Genomic DNA, 21058 nt, shown 5'->3' with positions numbered 1-21058 from the left:
TGTGCAATGTTTCTTTTTGGATTGACCTGGAAGTCCTTCCCAGAGGTGCTGAGATAGTTAGGGGTTCAATTTCCAGGAGAAAGAGCTGCAACTGAGGCCACTCGGGAAACAAAAGCCCACAGAAGATCTACATGAGCAGGAGAGGGCATAGGGGTGGGATCCAACGAGAGAAGAGAGTGCAGTTCAAGCAGTCTTTCTCCTCTTTCACTGCCTTCAGTGGCTGGAAAGAAAGTTCAAGCATCTCAGGGAACATCAGACTGTCCTCACAATCCTTTTCTCTCTCCTCTGTTGATGAACCAGGGTAATGAGTTCTCAGTCTGCGCTGGGTCCTCTCTTTGACAGTTGCTGATATGATGATACCCATGTGTGTATATGAGACCACCAGGGCTGATCTTCCCAATTCATACTACGTTGTATTCCAGTGGCACCCCCATGATTTAAAACACCACTGTCCTAAGGTAAACAAAATGTTCCATTTCTGCATTCCTGCCCCCAGAGCTAAGCATCTTCCACCCATATGGGACTGAAGATCACGCCATCCTTTCTGTTTTCCTCATGAATCCTTTATGATGCTGTAGTCTCTAGGGAGCTCTTCCAAAGTCAGAAGCAAATGTGACTCACGAAAGAAAGAACTTTTTCTATCAAAGGGCAGCAATGGATTTGTTCTACCAGGGACAGTGGATGGTGGAGGCTGAAGTGTGACTAGGAATTGAACACAGGTTTGGAGCTCAGCTCTGCCATGTACTAGAGGCTTGATTTTGAATGAACCTTAATCTCTGAACCTCATTTCTTGTTCTGCACAATGGGGTAGTATTACCTCAGAAAGCTGTTAGGGTATTTAAAATGAGATCTTGGACCTAGCATTGTGGCACAGCAGGGTAAATGCTGCCTATGACTCCAGCATCCTGTAGGAGCAGTGGTTCGAGTCCTGGCTGCTCAGCTTCCAATGCAACTCCCCACTAATGGCCTGGGTAAACAATAGAAGATGGCCCAAGCACTAGGCCCCCGCCACCAACATGGGAGATCTGGTTGGAGTTCCTGGCTCCTGGCTTCAGCCTAGTCCAGCCCCAGCTGTTGCAGCCATTTGGTCAGTGAATCAGTGGCTCATGGAGCGCTTTCTCAGTCTCTCTGTCTCTGTCTCTCTCTCTCTCCTTCTCTTTCTGTCACACTTTCAAGTAAATTAAATAAATAAATAAATAAATAAAATGAAATGAGATTTTGTTTTCTAAGTTACGAGGTATATATTAAATATAAAATCATTTTTATTTCCCATTTCTTTTTTATAGAGCCTTCATACACTGACGATGTGGAGGTTCTTCCAAGGATGTCTCATCAGAATTCAGAGAGGTTGCCTTTGCTGTTTGTTCCAGGAAGATCCGCAGAGTTATTGCAGAGTCAGCTCGTAAAGTATGCATGAACCCTCTCCAAACTGATGTTTTCACCCAAGAACTAAACCACTTCACTGCGGGTATCTATAAATAAAAAGGAAAGATTTCCAATCATATATTTGATTGTACTGAGGGTATACATCTGCATTTCTTGTGGGATTTGTTTAAAAGATATTAAAAGAAAAACTTACTTATGCAGGTAAGTAAAAAAATCTCCAAACAGGCATTTGGCCTAGTGGTTAAGACAACCAGTTAGGGGCCAGTGATGTGGCACAGGGGATTAGGCCACTGCTCGCAGTGTCAGCATCCCATGTAGGTGCCAGTTACTGTTCTGGCTGCTCCACTTCTGTTTCAGTTTCCTGCTGGTGTGCCTGAGAAAGCAGCAGAGATTGGAGACTTGGAAGAGACTCTTGGCTCCTGGCTTTGACCTAGCCCAGCCCCAGCCTTTGTGGCCATTTGGGGAGTGAACTAGTGGATGGAAGAGCTCTCTCTCTCTCTGTGTGTGTGTGTGTGTGTGTGTGTGTGTGTGTGTGTGACTCTGCCTTTCAAATAAGTAAACAAAATCATTTTTAAAAGACAACGGTTAATATGCCCATGTCCCACACCACAGTGTTTGGCTCTGGATCCTGATTCCAGATTCCTGCTAATGCAAACCCTGGAAGGCAGAAATGACAGCTCAAGTAGTTGCATTTCTGTCTGGATGCAATTGCAGGCAATTGGGGAGTGAACCAGCAGATGAGAGTTCTCTCTCTCCATCTCAAATAAACAAATAAATCATTCAAAAATATCCAAATGTCACCCTAACAAAATCAGCTTATATGAAATTGGCAAAAGTTTAAAAATAAATATTTCTACCACAACATTCCCTTCCTTGATTCATAAATTTCAGCCTCAAAAAAGTGGATCTGAAACCAGCAAACATGCAGAAAGTTTTCATTGTCATTGTGATTGGGAGAGCTGCTTAACCAAACACATCTGCAGGTAACTAGCTTTGAGTATCACTTCGATATTTCAATAGCAGCAAACATTTTCCATTGCTCGTCCATTTATTGATTCACAAAATACTTATTGAATGCCTAACTTGAGCTAGGCATTGTTCCAGGATCTGGGGATAAAACAGTGAATCAGACAAAGCCATCCTGCCTTGCAGGGCTCAACATTCTAGTGAGAGGAGACAGTTAATTAACATGTAAACAAATAGATGAAATAATTTCAGAGCATTTATGAGGAACGATAACAGGATAATGTAGTTCCTTGGAAGTCAGCACGTAGCATCTGGGACATTCGTGCTTGAGTGGGAATCTGAATGACGAAATGAAGCCATGAAAGTCGGGGACCGAACGTTCAGACCAAGGGAATAGCAAGGGCACAGGCCACTGAGGCAGGAATCACACATCAGGTTAAGGAGAAGTCAAGGAAGTTGTGGGCCATGCTTCTCAAATGTAAATATGAAGATGAACCACTGAGGGGCCTTGTTAAAATGCAGTCAGCTTCAGGAGCTCTGGGATGGGGCTGGAGAGTACATTTCTCATTACCTCCTAAATGACACTGATGCAACTATCCATGCAGTCTACTTTGAGTAGCAGGGATACAGCGTCTTGTACACCTTGGGCAAATTAATTGCCTACTAATTGCAGTAGAAAACCCCACTTGTCTGATGCCCTTACAACTACAGATCCTTTCTCAGTTACAGAGGTCTCACATTCCTCTGGCATTGCACACAGCCAACACAAAGCTGCATACTTGGTATACACATAGAAAGGCCTGGAAAATGACATGGCTGATTGTCTAACTCTGCTTTGTGGTTTTCTCCGTGTTAGAGAGGGTAACAAAAATAATACTGGAATGAGATGAAACAAGAAATAGTGAGTGAGTGGAAAGATTATATACGGGCTTTGAATCAGGTATTTCTGGTAAAACTTCCATGCTAACATTTATAAGATCTTTAGCAAATTTCTCAATTTCTCTGACCCATGATTTTCACACTTAAAAACTGAGTAAGATCCACTTCACTGGGAGATGTGAAAACCACATGCACTACAAAGTCATTTTTGCAATGGTAGGTGCTCAACAAATGTCCATTCTCTTTTCCTCCTTTTCCTTAAGTTCATCTGATTTCTCCAACCTTGGCATTCATATCAAATATCATCATAAAACTGTGAGTTCTGTAGAGTGCAAATTAGGAACTCAAGGCCCACACCCATGTATAGTAGTTGATTGCTTCTATGGTGTTTGCTTATTGCTCTTTAGAAACAATCAAACCTAGGGTCTAGCCTGATTCTTTTTTTTTTTTAATCTTTTTTTTTTTTTTTTGACAGGCAGAGTGGACAGTGAGAGAGAGAGAGACAGAGAGAAAGGTATTCCTTTTGCCGTTGGTTCACCCTCCAATGGCCACTGCGGCCAGCGCGCTGCAGCCGGTGCACCGCGCCAATCCCATGGCAGGAGCCAGGTGCTTCTCCTGGTCTCCCATGGGGTGCAGGGCCCAAGGATCTGGGCCATCCGCCACTGCACTCCAGGGCCACAGCAGAGAGCTGGCCTGGAAGAGGGGCAACCTGGAGAGAATCCGGTGCCCCGACCGGGACTAGAACCGGTGTGCCAGCGCCGCAAGGCGGAGGATTAGCCTAGTGAGCTTCGGCGCCGGCTCTAGCCTGATTCTATTAGTAACTTACTAGATATTCCTTGGTAAGTCCCTTGTCAGTCAATGGGCCTCAGTCAGTTCATCTGTTAAATGAAAGAGTTGATGCAAATGGTCCCACCCAATACAGGCATTTTCCAGCTGAGATCCATTATCCTGATGAGCATTCCAAGAAGGTAGACTTGTCACTCCGGAAACATGACAGGAGCCTTGTAGCTGAAATACTTGGGTGCTGAGGTCCAAATTCATTGAGAAGATAGGATGGACCTACATTAACCTTGGCCAGCAAGGAGCATTCCCTTCCCATTCTCCAATCCCATTATTCCAGGAACTAGCATGCCAGAAATATTATCTCATCCTCACTGGATCTTTAATATTTTTGAAAGCAACTGACATCACAGGAAAACTGGAGATTAAGATAGAATCAAATGTATGCACTTCTCTATGTTTTTTGTTTTGTCACAAAATAATGCTATAAGCCTTTATTTCCAAAAATATCTTTGAAATAAAAAGAAATCTATGAAGGTGTTAATATTTGAAAAAACTTGAAGAATTTTGAGGAGGATGTTTGGGGTTTGCATAAGTCTATTGTGTCTTCACCACCTATGGCTCCACTCCTCCCTCACCCCAGCTTGGGATTTTTATTGGATTTTATTTGTCTGCTGGTTTTTAGCATTGTTACTCTTTTACACTTAAATGCAGTGAACACTGAAACAACTTCAACAGCAATACTTCAGATGCCAAAAGGATACAACTGCTGTGAGAGACCTAGTCTGAAAAAGGAAGGTATGTGTCTTATCTAAGGATGCCTACTTCAGAGAAACACTTTTTCAATGGCAGAAATGAGCAGAGAAGCCAGCATTGTGGCACAGTGGGTTAAGCCACTGCTTGGGAGGCCCACAGCTTATGTTGGACTACTGGTTTGAGTCCTGGCCACCCCTGTTCTGATCTAGCTCCCTGCTGATTTGCAACAAATATGGCCCAAATACTTGGGTTCCTACCACCCACAAGGGAAATCTGGATGGAGTTTCTGGCTCCTAGCTTCAATCTGCCTCTACCCAGGCTATTGTGGCCATTTGGTGAGTGAAGCAGCCGATGAAAGATATCTTTCTCTCTCTTTTTCTCCCTCTTTCACACTGGTTTTCAAATAAATAAGTAAATATCTCTAAAAAGAAGGAGCCCAAGTACCTGGGCCATCATATGCTGCCTTCCAGGCATGTTAGTAGGCAACTGGATTGGAAGTGGAGTAGCCAGGACTTGAACTAGCAATCCAACACGGGCTGAGGGCATCCCAAGTTGTGTCTTGTCCCACTGCACCCCAAGACTACTTCTTTATAAGTCAGATACTTCATCCCAATAGTTTTTCTGCCTCTTTCAGAGGTGACCAATTACTTCCAGAAATATCAACTAAAGTACCCCTTCCATCAGACCCAGCTAAAAGGAAGCAGCTTCTTTCAGCCCTTGTACCCTCTGCCTTACAGGATTTACTGTTTGCTTTCTTTAACCTGATGCCTTGAATATTTGGATTGTTGAATAAACAAAGCAGAGATCTAAGAATCAAACATGGGTGACACACAGTGTGGCTTCAGCTCTCACAGATCGCACAATGATCAAGAGATTAAATTAGATGTACCAAAGGCAGACACTCCAAATTATATGTGTTTTCTAGATCCATGCGTCTACAGAGCAGGCAAAGGAGCAGGTGCTGCTTACTCCCAAACACTGGCTCCTTTAGCATCATCTCTGCTCTTTCCTGGCCAAGGGCACCCATAATTACCTCCTCTGAGCTGAACCCTCAACCCTGCCGTGCTCAACACACACCCTCTGCTGGGAATTGTGTTGGCAATTAATTTGTCATGAAAATGCTAGGCGATGTGAACACTGGTAATTTTATACCACAGATATTCAAATTAGACCTTGAGCCTGAGTATTTTCAGTGTCAAATCGGATAATAGTTGCAGAAGAGAGAAACACACACTTCCTTCTGCTATATCCTGACAAGACACAAAAAAGAGTGTTGCAAGTGGAGGTAATCACCTCGCTGCATCTGCGGGCTTGGCTTGCGAGCACTCGGAACAGAAACACTCTCATCAGGAGTGATGTGCCTTGTGTTCTTTCTTGAGGAAAAGGGGACAGGGTGGTCGTCTATTCCGTGCCACTTCTTGAGTGCTGAGATCCTTTTTGCCAAGAACAGCAGTGTCAGAAACCAGTAACCTGTGGGAGCCCACTCGAGTTCTGAGCCTTATTTACCACAACTGCTGTGGCTAGATACCGCTGGTCAACTGGCAGCTGTGGTGAAAGCACAGTGCCAAATGCAGAGACCTCCAAACTCTCTCCCAGAGAGCAGGGACTCCCTGGATGGACTGGCAAACTGAATCCTGGGGAATGGCTTCAAAACCTCGGCTTCTCCAGGGACTCTTATTTTAAAGAGTCATTTCATCAATTCTTTTAAGCAAGAAAGAAAACCAACATTGATTGTCTACTTCAGGTCAAGCACTGAGCATAAATGACATCATTTAATTTTTCCATCAAACCCCTTAGGGCTCTATTAGCCACATTCGCTTTACAGATGAAGAAACTGAGGCTTGTGGGTTCAATAACCACATAACTCTGCCAGTATCTATGTTTTATGAAATCTAAGCCCAAGCCTTTTGGGATTTTCCTTATTCCAAACAATTACAATTTCTGTCAAGAACTCCATAGGGTAAAGTGAGGGACACATGGGCTATCTCATGGAATTCTTTCACTGGGTCTCTGAATCTATTATATGTTGATTAAGTAAACAAAATATTTCATAATACAAGATTGCTCAAAAAGTTAGTGGAAAATGAAATTAAAGGACAAGTTTATTTTGGTGCAAAAATTTTTGAACTCCATGTAACATTTCTTCGTAATACACATTTTCTGTGAGCATTTTGAAGGCTCCTCACATACACACTGATACTCTGAATGTATGCAGGTGCTATTGGGCCCAGTAGAGATCCATTTAGAAGTGATACTGAACTCATAGCATCTTCCTGTTATTGCATGAATTTTCCATTAGTTCATCTCAAAAGTACAATATTATCACACAGATATGTGAATGTGTTTGTTATTTAGGGTCAGTCTCAGAAACTACAGCTCTTTGCCATATAGCTTCTTAAATCTATTCTTCAATCAAACTGAGGCTCACATAATTCAATAAAGGCACCATGTGGTTCACTTACATGAGAAAAGGAAGGCAGTAGTACCCCCATTTCACCATTAACACAACCAACCATTTCCCAAGTCATGACCTAAGGAATGTGATGTACCTGGTAAGAACTCATATTCCTAGGCAGTATCTCCACAAATGGAGAATTGTATTTTTCTTTCTTTCTTTTTTTTTTTTTTTTTTTTTTTTTTTTTTTGACAGGCAGAGTTAGACAGTGAGAGAGAGAAACAGAGAGAAAGGCCTTCCTTCCGTTGGTTCACTCCCCAAATGGCCGCTATGGCCGGTGTGCTGCGCCAATCCGAAGCCAGGAGCCAGGTGCTTCCTCCTGGTCTCCCACATGGGTGCAGGGCCCAAGCACTTGGGCCATCCTCCATGGCCTTCCCAGGCCACAGCAGAGAGCTGGCCTGGAAGAGGAGCAACCGGGAGAGAATCCGGCGCCCTGACCAGGACTAGAACCTGGAGTGCTGGCGCCGCAGGCGGAGGATTAGCCTAGTGAGCCACAGCGCCGGCCGAATTGTATTTTTTCTAAGCTCCCTGGGAGATTCTGCTTCTCATAAAGTCTAGGAACCAGCAGTGAAATAAATGAAATCGACACTAAAACAATTATACAATCTGCATCTAAATAAGATTCAAGGATTAGCATAAAATATATAGCATGTAGGGCCTTGAGCATCATGGCTCTTGTCCCTGGAGTACACAAGCTATGAATTGCTACCATAAAGTTAGCCAAACTTTCTCCTTTGTACTAAGATGTAAGGGTTTGAGGATACTCTTCAAGACTAGCTTTGAGATCATTTGTTCTCATGCTCAAACACTCCTTGATATTTGCTGGAAATCGGGAATTGGAGTTTATCCTGCTCAGTCAACAAGGGACCTGATGTCATAATGAAACAAAGAGCTCAGGCACCACTAGGAAAACAGAAACCCCAATTTGGCAAGAGATGAGATTGGACTCTCAGTCAGTGATGGCAAGGTTCCACCTCTAAGATTGCCCACAAGTGATGGGCAAGGGCCTCATAGGCTCAGTGTTGAAGATTCTGAGACTGTACCCACGCTCCAGAGGAAAGAGGGTTGGGGTTGTCACGAGCGGGCAATGCATCAACAAAGTGCCAGGCATTTGCTTTCAGTGATTCAGTGTCTCACTAGAAATGCCTTCCAGGTTACACAGATAATTCTGGAAACTGCTCCTCTTCCATAGCCCATATTTAAATAAGAAAAGCAGGCTCCAGAAAGGATGCTTTTCCAAAAAGCATGTAAGTCCTTGGCAACATGAGCCAACATAGAACCAAGTTTTCATTCTCCTCATCCATTTCTCTTTCATACCCTTAGGGTGATTCATAATGAGCCAAATTCCCTTGACCTTGGCCCTCTCTGTTACACAGCTTCTGGAAAGTTGAAAAAGTCTCCAATGTGCCACACCACTGGGCATTTCTCCTGGGCAGCACGTGGTAACCCTCCTACCAAACCACATGACCCAAAAGCCATCAGGATCACCCCGAACAGTGCAACCCTAGCAGAAACAAAACTACACCACTGTCCTAAGTAGACACATATTTCCAGGAAAGTAGTCAAGAAAAGACGGCCTCTGGGAGGCAGCTCCATGAAACAAGACAGAAGTGAGTGAATGCTGCATCCCTATGCAATGTGGTTTCTTCCCTGGGGCCCACTGGGTTGAGAGATGGACTCCAGCCCTGCAGGGGTGTGGTTATAGATTCTCCTTCCCAAATGCACTCTGAAATGCATCATCAAAGAGTCAATAATTAGAGGGCAGTGTTCCATCTGATGGACTTTTGCACACAGAGATGTTCAGAGATTTATAGATCTCTCACAGCTGGCCATGACTCCACCAACCCTGACAACTGGGCCTGAAAGGAAAATTAGCATCACAAGCACTTCAGCCCCTTCCTTCTCCTGGAACCACCAAATACTGCCCTTTCATTTCTCTCTTCTTTGCTTAGTGTTCATAAATGTGTTCCTTTAAAACAAACCAACAAATAAACAAACAAACAAACAAACAAAAACTCTGTATTGAATGCTTTTTCCTTCTCTAGGGCCATGGACCATTGATGCCCATGAATAAATCCTGGTGCTCCATACAAGGATTCATCCTAGAACTCAGGTATTGTGTATAGAAGAATTACAAAAAAAAAAAAAAAACAAAACAAAACAAACACACACACACACACACACACACACACACAAAGGGGTGGGGCCAGGGTACAAGGACCAGGCAAACTGGGGGTGGTCTTTACAGTTCTATCCCATAATGATTGACAACAGAAACAGAAACTGAAATCAAAGGCAAATGTATCTCATTCCCCAAACACTAGATGTTTCTGCCACATCTCTATACCTGGCCAGGTATGATTAACTACAAGGATAAAGCGTAAGAGGAAAGGGCAAGAAATTGCGTCTCCTTTGGCATCCAACTAATTTGGGGACTTCTTACAAACTAGAAAAATGAACTACTAGCTCAAAACACTTTACTGCCATCTGCTGGAATGTTGTTCACATATATCCAGGGTGCAAAATAACTACATGGTGACTGTGAATGAGCATGCCCCATGGAGGTGTGTTGAATCGCTGCACAGCCCAAACTATTCAAATTGAGATTGCCCTAGGAGGAAGTCTAGCCTAGAAGATACAAGTGTGATCACAACTCAGCAATGCTTAACTAGGAGACCACCATGTGTAAATCAAAGGTATCATGGTCGATTGCCCACACACATCCTGTTGTCACCCGCAGAGTGAGCCCAACAGGCCTGACACGGACCCTTCAGCAACAGACTCAGGGTGTAGGGCAGACTCCAGCAAAGAGAATCAGAGCTTCAGGAAGTGATCCTGTGTCTCAGAGACTGAGGGAGAAGCTAAGGGTACAGCTAGTGTTGATTATGAAGACATAAGAGTTGTAAAGCCTGGGTTGTGCCATGATTCAATAATCATTCAACAAAAATTTACTGTATACCTACTATGTGATAAGCATTATGTAGCTGAAGAAGCGATAGAGATGAATAAATCATAATGCCTGCTCTCAAGGAACTCATAGACTGATAAAAGTTTTACAAAAAAATATTTTGATGAATTTAACAACTCATTTTTTAATTAAATAAACATTTTTAATGTGCCTATGATAAGCTCAGTCCTGTACTAAGCACAGGATATCTTGCCTACAAAGAGTCTACACACAAGTAAATAAATAAGTGTATTACAAGGTGTACAAGCATTCCACTATAGAAGCTAGCACAGTCCAATGACTGTAGGAGTACATTATAGGGGGGATTAATCCAGCCGGGGGGAACCTGGGAAGGAGGGAAGGAATGACCAAGGTGAGACCTGCATAGAAATAATTCCTGCCTGAGCTAGCAAACACAGTAGCCAATTAGCCACATGTAATTATTTTGCATTGAAATGTGGCCTTGCAATGGAGGAACTAAATTTAAATTTTTATTTAATTTTGATTAACTTAAATTTATTTTAAGTTTTGGATTAACATATAATACTAATACATTTTAAAGGGATACAATGCAACATCTCAATACACATACAGCAGCTTAAAGCAACCATGCCAGACAACCAGCTTTCTATTTTTTTTTTTTAATCTTTGTGTTTGGAGCCTACTAGCTCCTCTATTCTAGCTCTTTATAAAGAATATTAAACATCAGGATGAGTCATGGTCACCCCATTGTGCTGAAAACATGGGAACCAATTCCGTTCACCCTACTGTACTCTGGAACTTGTTATTCAACCTCTTCCATCTTCTTCCACCTTCCCTTCTCAGCCTCCAAAAATGACCATGTTAAACTCAGATCGAACATGTGTGTGTGTGTGTGTGTGCATGTACATGCATATAAATACATTTTCAAATGTCCACATATGAGAGAGAACATGCAGTATTTGTCTTTTTGTTTCTGGCTTATTTCACTTAAAATAATCATCTTCAGTTTCATTCATTTTGCTGTAAATGACAAGATACCATTCTTTCCTATGGCAGAATAGTATTCTATTGTATATATACCACATTTTCTTTATCCATTCACCCACTGATGGACAGCCAGGTTGATTGTGTATCCTGACTACTATAAATAGTGCTGAGTAAAAATGGGAGTGTTTCCTTCATAGACTGTTTTCATTTCCTTTAGGTGTATATCCAGAAGTGGCGTAACTGGGTTGTATGGTAGATATATTTTCAGTTTTTAGAAGAATCACCATACTCTTCTCCATACTGGCTATATTAATTACCAACATGAAATAAATGTTCCTTTTTCTCCACATCTTTACCCTAATTTGTTATTTTTTGTCTTTTTGACACTAACCATTCTAACTGGAGTGAGATGTTACCTTATTATGGTTTTTATTTGCATTGCCTTAATGGCTAGAGATACCAAGTATTTTTTCATGCATTTCTTGGCCATTGTATGTCTTCTTTTTATAAATGTCTATGCAGATCCCTTGACCATTTGTTCACTAACAATTGTACAGTAAACAAAAATGGAAAGATCTCTCATGGTCATGGATTGTAAAAAATAAGCTTGTTAATGTGTCTGTGTAACCCAGAGCAATTTACACACTCAATGAAATCTCCATCAAAGTACAAATGACTCTTTTCACAAAGCTAAAAAGCCATAAAACTCATATGGAAACACAAAAGACCCCAAATAGCTCAACAAGCCTTGAACAAAAAGTACGAAGATGGAAGAATCACAATACCTTGGGTTGCTATTTTGTTGTTGAAGTTTCTTAGTTCCTTTTTTAGATGTAATTGACAATTAAATTAAACCACCATTCTGTTTGTTGTCCCTTCACTCTCTCTTTGCTGTGCAGAAACTTCTTAGTCTGATAAATTCCACCTCTGTATTTTTTATTTTGTTGCCTGAGCTTTGGGAGGCTTATCCAAAAGGTCATCACCTATACCAATATACAGAAATGTTTCCCTTATGTTTTCTTCTAGTAGTTTCATAGCTTCAGTTCTTACATTCAGGTAGGCCTTTGATCCATTTTGAGCTGATTTTTTATACAGCATCAGAGGCTTGTGATGGGGGTGAGGAGAAAGGCAGGGGTTGGTTGTTTCCATCTTCTGCATATAATGATCCAGTTTTCTCAGCACCATTTGTTGAGGAGATTGTCTCTTCCCCAGATATGCTTCTGCCAGTTTTGTCAAAGATAAGTTGGCTGTATATGTGTGTGTATATATATGTATATGTGTATGTGTATGCTATCTTAAAATCTGGTATTGTGATGCTCCCATCTTTGTCCTTTTTGGTCAAGACTGAGCTATTTGGGGTCTTTCGTGTTTCCATGAGTTTTACATTTTTTTTTAGCTCTGTGAAAAATGTACTTTGTTTGGGATTGCATTGAGTCTGTAATTGCTTTGGGTTACATAGACACTTTAATAAGATTAATTTTTCCAATCCATGAACATGAGAGATTTTTCCCTTTTTTGTATCCTGTACAATCTCTTTCATAAGTGTTTTATAATTTCATTATAAAGGTCTTTCATATTCTTGGTTAAATTTATTCCTAGGTATTTTACATATTTTTAAATACTACAAATAGAATTGCTCATACAATTTCCTTCTCAGTAATATTGTTATTGGTGTGTAAAGATTCTACTGATTTTTGTGTGTTGATTTTGTGTCCTGCAACTTTAATGAAATTCACTTATCGATTTTGATGGTCTCTTGGTGCAGTCTTTTAGTTTCTCTATATAAAATCATGTCATCTGCAAACAGCAATAATTGGGTATTCCTTTCTTATTTGTACCTATTTTGTTTTGTTCTCTTGCTTAATAGATTTGGTAAAACTTTCAGTAGTACATTGGATAAGAGTGGGGAAATTGATATCTTTGTCTGATCACAGATGTTAAAGGAAATGTCTTGAGTTTTTCCCATTCAATATGGTGTTGGCTGTGGATTTGTCATATATAGTTTTTTGTTTTGTTTTGTTTTGTTTTTGGCAGGCAGAGTGGACAGTGAGAGAGAGAGAGAGAGAGAGAGAGAAAGGTCTTCCTTCCGTTGGTTCACCCCTCAATGGCCGGCGCACCGCACTGATCCGATGGCAGGAGCCAGGTGTTTCTCCTGGTCTCCCATGCGGGTGCAGGGCCCAAGGACTTAGGCCATCCTCCACTGCACTCCCGGGCCACAGCAGAGAGCTGGACTGGAAGAGAAGCAACCTGGACAGAATCCAGTGCCCCAACCAGAACTAGAACCCGGGGTGCCGGCGCCGCAGGCGGAGGATTAGCCTAGTGAGCTTTGGCGATATAGTCTTTATTATATTGAGGTATGATTTGTTATATCAATGGGTGCTGAATTTTATCAAATGATTTTTCTACATCTATTGAAATGATCATTGACTTTTATACTGCATTCTATTGATGTGAAATATTACCTTTATTGATTTGTGTATGTTGAATCATCCTTGCATCCCTAAGATAAATCTCACTTGATGATGATGTATGATTTTTTGATGTGTTGTTGGTTGAATTTGCTAGTATTCTATTGAGAATTTCTGCATCTGTGTTCATCATGGGGTGAGGGATTTGGTTTGGCTTTTGTCAAAGCAATGTTGGCTTCATAGAATGAATTTGGAAAGAGTCCTTTATTTCCTGGAATAGTTCGGGAAGAATTGATGTTAGTTATTCCACAAAAGATTTGGTACAATTCAGCAATGAAGCTCTCTGGTTCTGAGACTAATAACTTCTGATTATTGATCCAATCTCATCACTTCTTATTGGTCTGTTAAGGTTTCCTACTTCTTGGTTTAATTTTGGAATATTAAAAATGAGACAAAAATCCCCTATAACATAAAGGCAGGAACCAACCTCATGTCTTTCTCCCTTAGCCGAAGAAATTCACTCAATTGAGGGAATGATGCAACTGACACAACAAGGTTCTAACCACTAGACTCAAGAAGTCATTTGCTTCTCCAGTAGATGAAACCATGTTGATTCTCCAGTAGATGAAACCATGTTAGTATTGTCCAGAGAGTTTTGTTTAGAATTTCAGGTCAAGGCAGGAAAATTCCAGATCTGGGGCTTAAGTAACTGCCACTTACATGTAATGCCCCACCCCCAGACCAACTAGAGCCCACCTCACCATCTTAAATTCCCTAAAGAGCACGGCATCACTGACCAATCAAAGGAAGGTCACAAGCACCACTGACCAACCAGAAACTTGGACATTAGCTGATCATATATCTCTCAGCTCCAATTTCAGTCTATAAGAACCTTCACTTATAACTCCTCAGGGAGCCTGAGAATTAAGCAATACCTACCAGATTCCTTGCCCTGTGCTTTGCAATAAACACCTACTTTCTTCCATCACCCTAATGTCGGTGCTTTCTGCACATTGGGTGAGTAGATCTAGAATTGAGGATTCTGTAGAAATACCTCTAACTAGTTTGTGAATGTTGTTCAGCAACATATATGTCCAGAAATTTATCCACTTCTTCTAGGTTTTCCAATTTGTTGGCATATAGTTGTTCATAATATTCCCTAATGATCTTTGGTATTTCTGTTGTAGTAGTCATAATATTTCCTTTTTGGATTCTGATTTTATTAATTTGAATATTCCTTAAATTTTTTCTTAATCTAGCTAAAGTTTTACCAATTTTGTTTATTGTTTCAAAATACCAGCTGTTCATTTCATTAATATTTTGTATATTTTTTAGTTTGTTTCATTTAGTTCTAGTCCAATTTTAATCTTTTTTATTTTATCATGTTTTTCTAGGTCCTTAAGACGCATGGTTAGACTTTTTTATATATCTTTTTGTTTTGTTTTGTTTTAATATGGGCTCTTATTATCCCTGTTAGCATTGCTTTTTCTGTATACCATAAGTGTGATACATTATATTTTCATGTTCATTAGTTTCATGAAATTTTTTCATTTCCCTTTCGATTCCTTCAATAGCCCATTCTTCATTCAGGAACAAATTGTTCAGTACAATTTCTAAAGTTTCTTTTCATGTTGTTTCTAATTTTAATCTATTCTTATCAGAAAAGATACATATGACTTCAATTTTTTTAATTGGTTGTGACTTATTTTTATGTTCTAATATATGGCCTATCCTTGGGAACATTCTGTGTGCTGATGGAAAGAATGTGACTGCCATTTCTGGATGGAATATTCTGTGTCTGTTAGGTCTGTTTGGTCTACAGTGTGGTTTAACTCTGATGTTTCTTTGTTAATGTTTTGTCTGTATTTTTGATCTTTTGATAAAAAAATAGGATGTTGAAGTCCTCAGCTATCATTATATTGGAGCGTAGCTTTTAGATTTAATAAAATTTTTTTATGAAACTAGATGCTCTGGTACAGGATATGTAATAATTTTTTTTATTTTATAGGTAGAGTTATTGACAGTGAGAGAGAGAGAGAGAGAGAGAGAGACAGAGAGAAAGCTCTTCCTTCTGTTGGTTCACTCCCCAAATGGTTGCTATGGCCAGCGCTGTGCCGATCTGAAGCCAGGAGCCGGGTACTTCTTCCCGGTCTCCCATGCCCAAGCACTTGGGCCATCCTCCACTGCCCTCCCAGGCCACAGCAGAGAGCTGGACTGGAAGAGGAGCAACTGGGACTAGAACCCAGTGACCATATGGGATGCTGGCACCACATGTGGAGGATTAACCAAGTGAGCCATGGCGCTGGCCCCAGATATATAATAATTTAAACTTCTCTTATCTTCTTGTTGAACTGAGCCTTTAATCAGTCCATAGTATCTATCTTTGTCTCATTTTACATTTTTTAATCTTAAAGTCTACTTTATTTGCTATCCATATAGCTAAGCTTTTTTTGTTTGTTTATTTCCATTTGCATGGAATAACTTTTTCCATCCTTTTCCTTTAAATCTGAGTCTATCTTTAGTGGTAAAGTGAGCTTCTAATAAGCAACTTAGCACTGGGTCTTGTTTATTTTCTTTATCCATTCAGCCAGTCTTCATTTTTTATTTTTTATTATTTACTTATTTGAGAGAGAGAGATCAATCTTCCATTTGCTGGTTCACTCCCCCACCACAGCCAAGACTGCACCACACCAAAACCAGGAGCCAGGAACTCAATCTGGGTCTCCCATATGGGTGGCTAGAGACCCAACTACCTGAGCTGTCACTGCTGCCTAGCAGAGTGCATATTCACAGGAAACTGGAACAGGGAGCAGGGCTAGATCTCGAGCTCAGGAAGTCTGATATGGGATGCACGTGCCAAGCAATATTTTAACCACTATGCCAAGTGACTGCCTAGTCTGCATCTTCTAATCAGTGAATTTAATCCATGTACATTCCAAGTTATTAATGACAAATGAAAGGTTTTAATCATCATTTTTCTTTAATTTTCTTCTATTTATTTTCGTAATATTTTATTTTTCTAATGGGTTTAGTATTTTCACATATTTGTATGATGGTGGTCATCTTTGTTTCTGTCTATAAAACTCCCTTAAATATCTTTTGTTAGCTTGCCTGGTGGTCACAATGATTGAGATGTCACTTGGGATACCTGCATCCCAAACCAAAATATCTGGATCCAAGTTTTGGCTCCACTCCCAGTGATAGCTTCCTGGGAGACAGAAGATGATGGCTCAAGCAGTTGGGTCCCTGACACCCATATGGGAGACTTTAACTGAGTTCACATCTCCTGGATTCAGTCTGGCTCAGCCCTGTCTATTGCAGATATTTGGAGAGTGAACCACTAGCTGGAAGATTTATCTGTCTTCCTCTGTCTTTCTGCCTTTCAAATGAAAATAAATTGTAAATTAAAACATTTTAAAATAAATAAATAACATTGAAAGTGTTTTTCATGGATCAAAGACTTATTCCTGAAGATGCATCTTGGGGTGTTGATTTGGTTTTGTTGCTTTGGCTTTAATTCCAGCTGATCACTGAAGCCTATGCTCCTGGTATCTTCATTCTCTGTTAACAATGGCAGTGTCAGCAAGGCATGGGAGATTCCTTCTCTGTCCCAGCAAAGCCATGTGGGTCTCAGTGGTGGTGGCCAGTACAAAACCCAAGACTGGACTGTGTATGCTTTGCCACCTGTGTCCACCAGAGCCAGGGTGAGTTTGGCTGTGGTGGAGCTGGATTCAGATCACCCAACAAACCAAAGACAGACTGGAGAAGGGAGCCCCAAAGTTCATGCAGGTGTGTGCAAACAATTACACCCACCAAAGCCAGGGAATATCTGGGCCATGGTGGAGTTGGAATCCAGTGCACTTCACAAAATGAGGGCTTGCTGAAGAATGAAGCAATACATCCCAAGTAGGTATGTCCCATTGATTGCAGCTATCAGAGCTGGGGAGAAATCATATCACTCTATGGCTGGAGTCGGGGTCATACACCAAAGTGAGGATCTGCTCGAGAAGAGAGCTGTGCATCTGAGACTGGTGTGTGTCACCAACACACCCAGTAGAGCTCTAGTGGATTCAGGCTGAGCTGGGGTTTGGGAATGGGGCACTCACTGTAGCCAAAGCCTTCTGGAGAAGGGAGCTGCATAACTTGGGCAAGTGTGCAGGACCAGCTGTGCCATCAAAGCCAGGAAGAATTTGAACAGTAACAGGGCAAGCAGCAATAGAGGTGGTTGTGTTTGTGCTCATTGACCACCAAAGTTCTACCCTGGCTTCCAGAGGGGCAGAGAAAATAATTATCTGGCAAAAGAGAACCAAAAAGCTGTGACCCATTTATGCTAATTACAGTGGTTCCATTGGTGCGAGATCTATTGGTGCCTGGAATTAAATTGCAGCTCTGCTAGCAAAGGCTAACAGAAAGTAATGTCTACCACATACACCAACCCTGTGATATTATTTTATGATATTTAAATACCCCACAGTGTGATTCCTGGGATGTAATTAGCTAAAAGAATAAGAAAGCAGCACATTTTTTTATAACTGCACATGAAGGAAGAGAGAGCTAAAGTTACTAGCCAGGCACTAGCCAAAATAGAGCTCTAGTAAACCAGTGGCAACTTGCCTACAATTCTTTTTCTCATTTAGAAAATGTGGTGTCATCTCAGATTATTATCTTCACTGAGAAGAACAAGTGTGGGATTCACAATGACTGAAGAATTTTGTTTTGACTGAGAAAATAAATTGTTTGAAAATAAATTGTTTTAGAGTTGCTATAAAGAGATGAGAAACTGCAAATTTTCCAGCATTCTTGAGCCAAGAAAAATTATTTTCCAAATTTCTCCAAGTAATAAGGGCTGTAAATTGGACTCTGTACACAGTGATTTTTAAGATCAATCTTATAGAAAACTATGCTAATAGGGGCTACAAAGCAAAGACTTGAGTGGGAAGATTTGAGTGGGAAGTAACAATAGATAAAGGTACCCCTGGCCTCTCCAGAAAAGGAATCTCCATCCACAATCATGTGAAGATTAAAATACACCTTCATGACACACCTCTTGGTGTGTTTATAGATCACTCTCATGGGAGACATTTCCAATCCCTGCCCCCTCAGGACAGGAAACAGCCCACCTTCTGCAAAGATGTATCATCCACAGAGGAACAGCACATGCATAAATCAAACAAAAGTGAATTAGGCTTAGTAAAAAGAAGTACTTGTGGACCTTTCATTTCTAAAGGTGTCTACCCAGGTCCCAGCACTGCAGAAGCATTAGGACCAGCCCACAGTCTATTGCCAACCTAACTAGAGAGACAAGTGGCAAAATAGATAAATGCCATTCATTAGAACAGCAGGTCTGGCTGGTGCTGTGGCTCAATAGGCTAATCCTCTGCCTTGTGGCACTGGCACACTGGGTTCTAGTCCCGGTCGGGGCACTGGATCCTGTCCCAGTTGCTCCTCTTCCAGGCCAGCTCTCTGCTGTGGCCTGGGAGTGCAGTGGAGGATGGCCCAAGTGCTTGGGCCCTGCACCCCATGGGAGACCAAGAGAAGCACCTGGCTCCTGGCTTTGGATCAGCATGGTGTGCCGGCTGCAGCGCGCCGGCCGCGGCGGCCATTGGAGGGTGAACCAATGGCAAAGGAAGACCTTTCTCTCTGTCTCTCTCACTGTCCATTCTGCCTGTCAAAAACAAACAAACAAAAAAACAAAACAAACAAACAAAAACACAGCAGGTCTTTCATTAACGAGGAAGAGATTCTAGGATGGGTCTTATAGAGGAAGGGATGCTTCATCCATATTTTGAAAATGAGTAGACTGTTTCTAAGGAGACAAAGAGCTGAAAAACATCCCTGCAGGAGAAGACAAATGCACCAGTGTGAGAAGCAGAGTGTTGTTTAGAGAACTGAGCACAAAGTTTCAGAGTGAAACAGAGAGGGTTAGGATGACTCCATAAGAACTGCAAGGAAAAAGCCTGGTGCTGCAATACAAGTGGTAAGTAGAGGGCTTTGGTAAGTACAAGGCCTAGGTTTGTGTCTCAGCCCCTTCACTACCAGCTATGTGATTTTGAAGAAGACATTTCCATCTTCTGAGTAGATGGGCCTCAACTCTCCTCTTCATCTATAAAATGCAAGTAATAGGGGCCAGCATTGTGGCATAGCAGATAAAGTTGCCACCTATGATGCTCACACCCCATATGGGTGCCAGTTTGTGTCCCAGCTGCTCTATTTCTGATCCAGCTCCCTGCTAATGGCCTGGGAAAAGCATCAGAAGATTACCCAAGTGCTTGGGACCTTGAACCCATGTGGGAGACCCAGATGAAGTGCCTGGTTCCTGACTTCAGCCTGGCTCAGCCCAGCCATTGAGGCCACTTGGGAGTGAACCAGAGAATGGAAGATTCTCTCTCTCTCTCTGTGTGTGTGTGTGTGTGTCTCCCTCTCTCTGTAACTCTTTCAAATTAATAATTAAATCTTTATGTTTTATTTATTTTATATTATATTATATTATATTTATTTATTTTAAAAACTTTATGTTTTAAAAAATAAAAATAAAATGTAAGTAATAAGGACTTCTCAGGGTTCTTGTGTGGGTTAAACATGGTAATAACTATGAAAGTACTTGGTGAGTTAAAAAGCAGTATATAGACCTCTGTGATCATGTGTATCATTGTACATGCATTGTTGTCAAATTGGGTACAAAAGTAGGACAAAGTGCACTTAGGTTGCTATCTAGGACAATTGATGCTACTGTTGCCCAATGATTAGTGGAAGCACAGGGGGGAAAAACTATCAAAAGTGTGAAAACTCATCTGATAGCTAAAACAATGCAACTTTACTCTGACCATAGCAGCAGAGAATGGAGGAAGACTACTTCATAAAGCACTGGAGACCTTCCTGGATGGGCCTCTTAGTGAGTTCAGCAGAGATTCTGAAGGAAACTTCAGCAGAGATTCTGAAGGAAACTTCAGCAATCCTGTTGCATTTCCAGCTGAGTCCTTTATCTACTGGAGGCATCTCAGGCCTTTCCCACTGCACAACAGAGTAGCCACATGATTGGACGCAAATGGTCAAACGTACAAGTTACAGCCTCACCACCACCACCAGCATCCCAGTTGTGCCTGGTTACCATGGAACACTGTTACCAAGCACACTTGTTTACAAATCCTCCAAAAGATCTTTTGTAAGGAGCTCTGTTGGAATATGAAGTGGTATGTAAATCTGCGCATTGGGCATTGCTCTGTCACTAGATATTCCTGATGTCTAAGAAGTGACCTCAGCTCATTAGGCCCTGATTGCTCCTTACACAGAGAAGTCAGTCTGCTCTGTTCTGCTTTTGTAAGTCTCCATGAGCGCTCTCAATCAAATGAATGCTTGTTGAGAACTCTATTGCCTGTCAGGTCCTTTATGAACAAGGAACCAACCAACCACGAACCTACCAAGAACCAGAACTGTAAAATTACATCCCCCAAGTGATGAATGTAATGGTTTCCTTCAGTTTCTCTATTTGCTGAACCATGCATGTGAGTTTCT

The 21058-nt window shown here is 41.4% G+C and overlaps 1 long non-coding RNA gene across 2 annotated transcripts in view; it reads right to left on the bottom strand.

Moving 5' to 3' along the window:
• Positions 1–1234: 1234 nt before the first annotated feature.
• Positions 1235–21058, bottom strand: part of LOC149127168 (uncharacterized) — a 52813-nt gene continuing 32989 nt past the window's right edge. For both annotated transcript variants that reach the window (XR_016233304.1, XR_016233305.1), the window contains one exon: positions 1235–1472. This is a non-coding gene — a long non-coding RNA (uncharacterized LOC149127168). The remainder of the gene's footprint in view (positions 1473–21058) is intronic.

Source organism: Oryctolagus cuniculus, chromosome 4 (assembly GCF_051225735.1).
Source record: "Oryctolagus cuniculus isolate XC-2025 breed Fujian yellow rabbit chromosome 4, ASM5122573v1, whole genome shotgun sequence".
NCBI classification, from domain to species: domain Eukaryota; kingdom Metazoa; phylum Chordata; class Mammalia; order Lagomorpha; family Leporidae; genus Oryctolagus; species Oryctolagus cuniculus.
The sequence above is the reverse complement of the archived record's forward strand: the minus strand, read 5'-3'. Positions and strand labels throughout refer to the sequence as shown.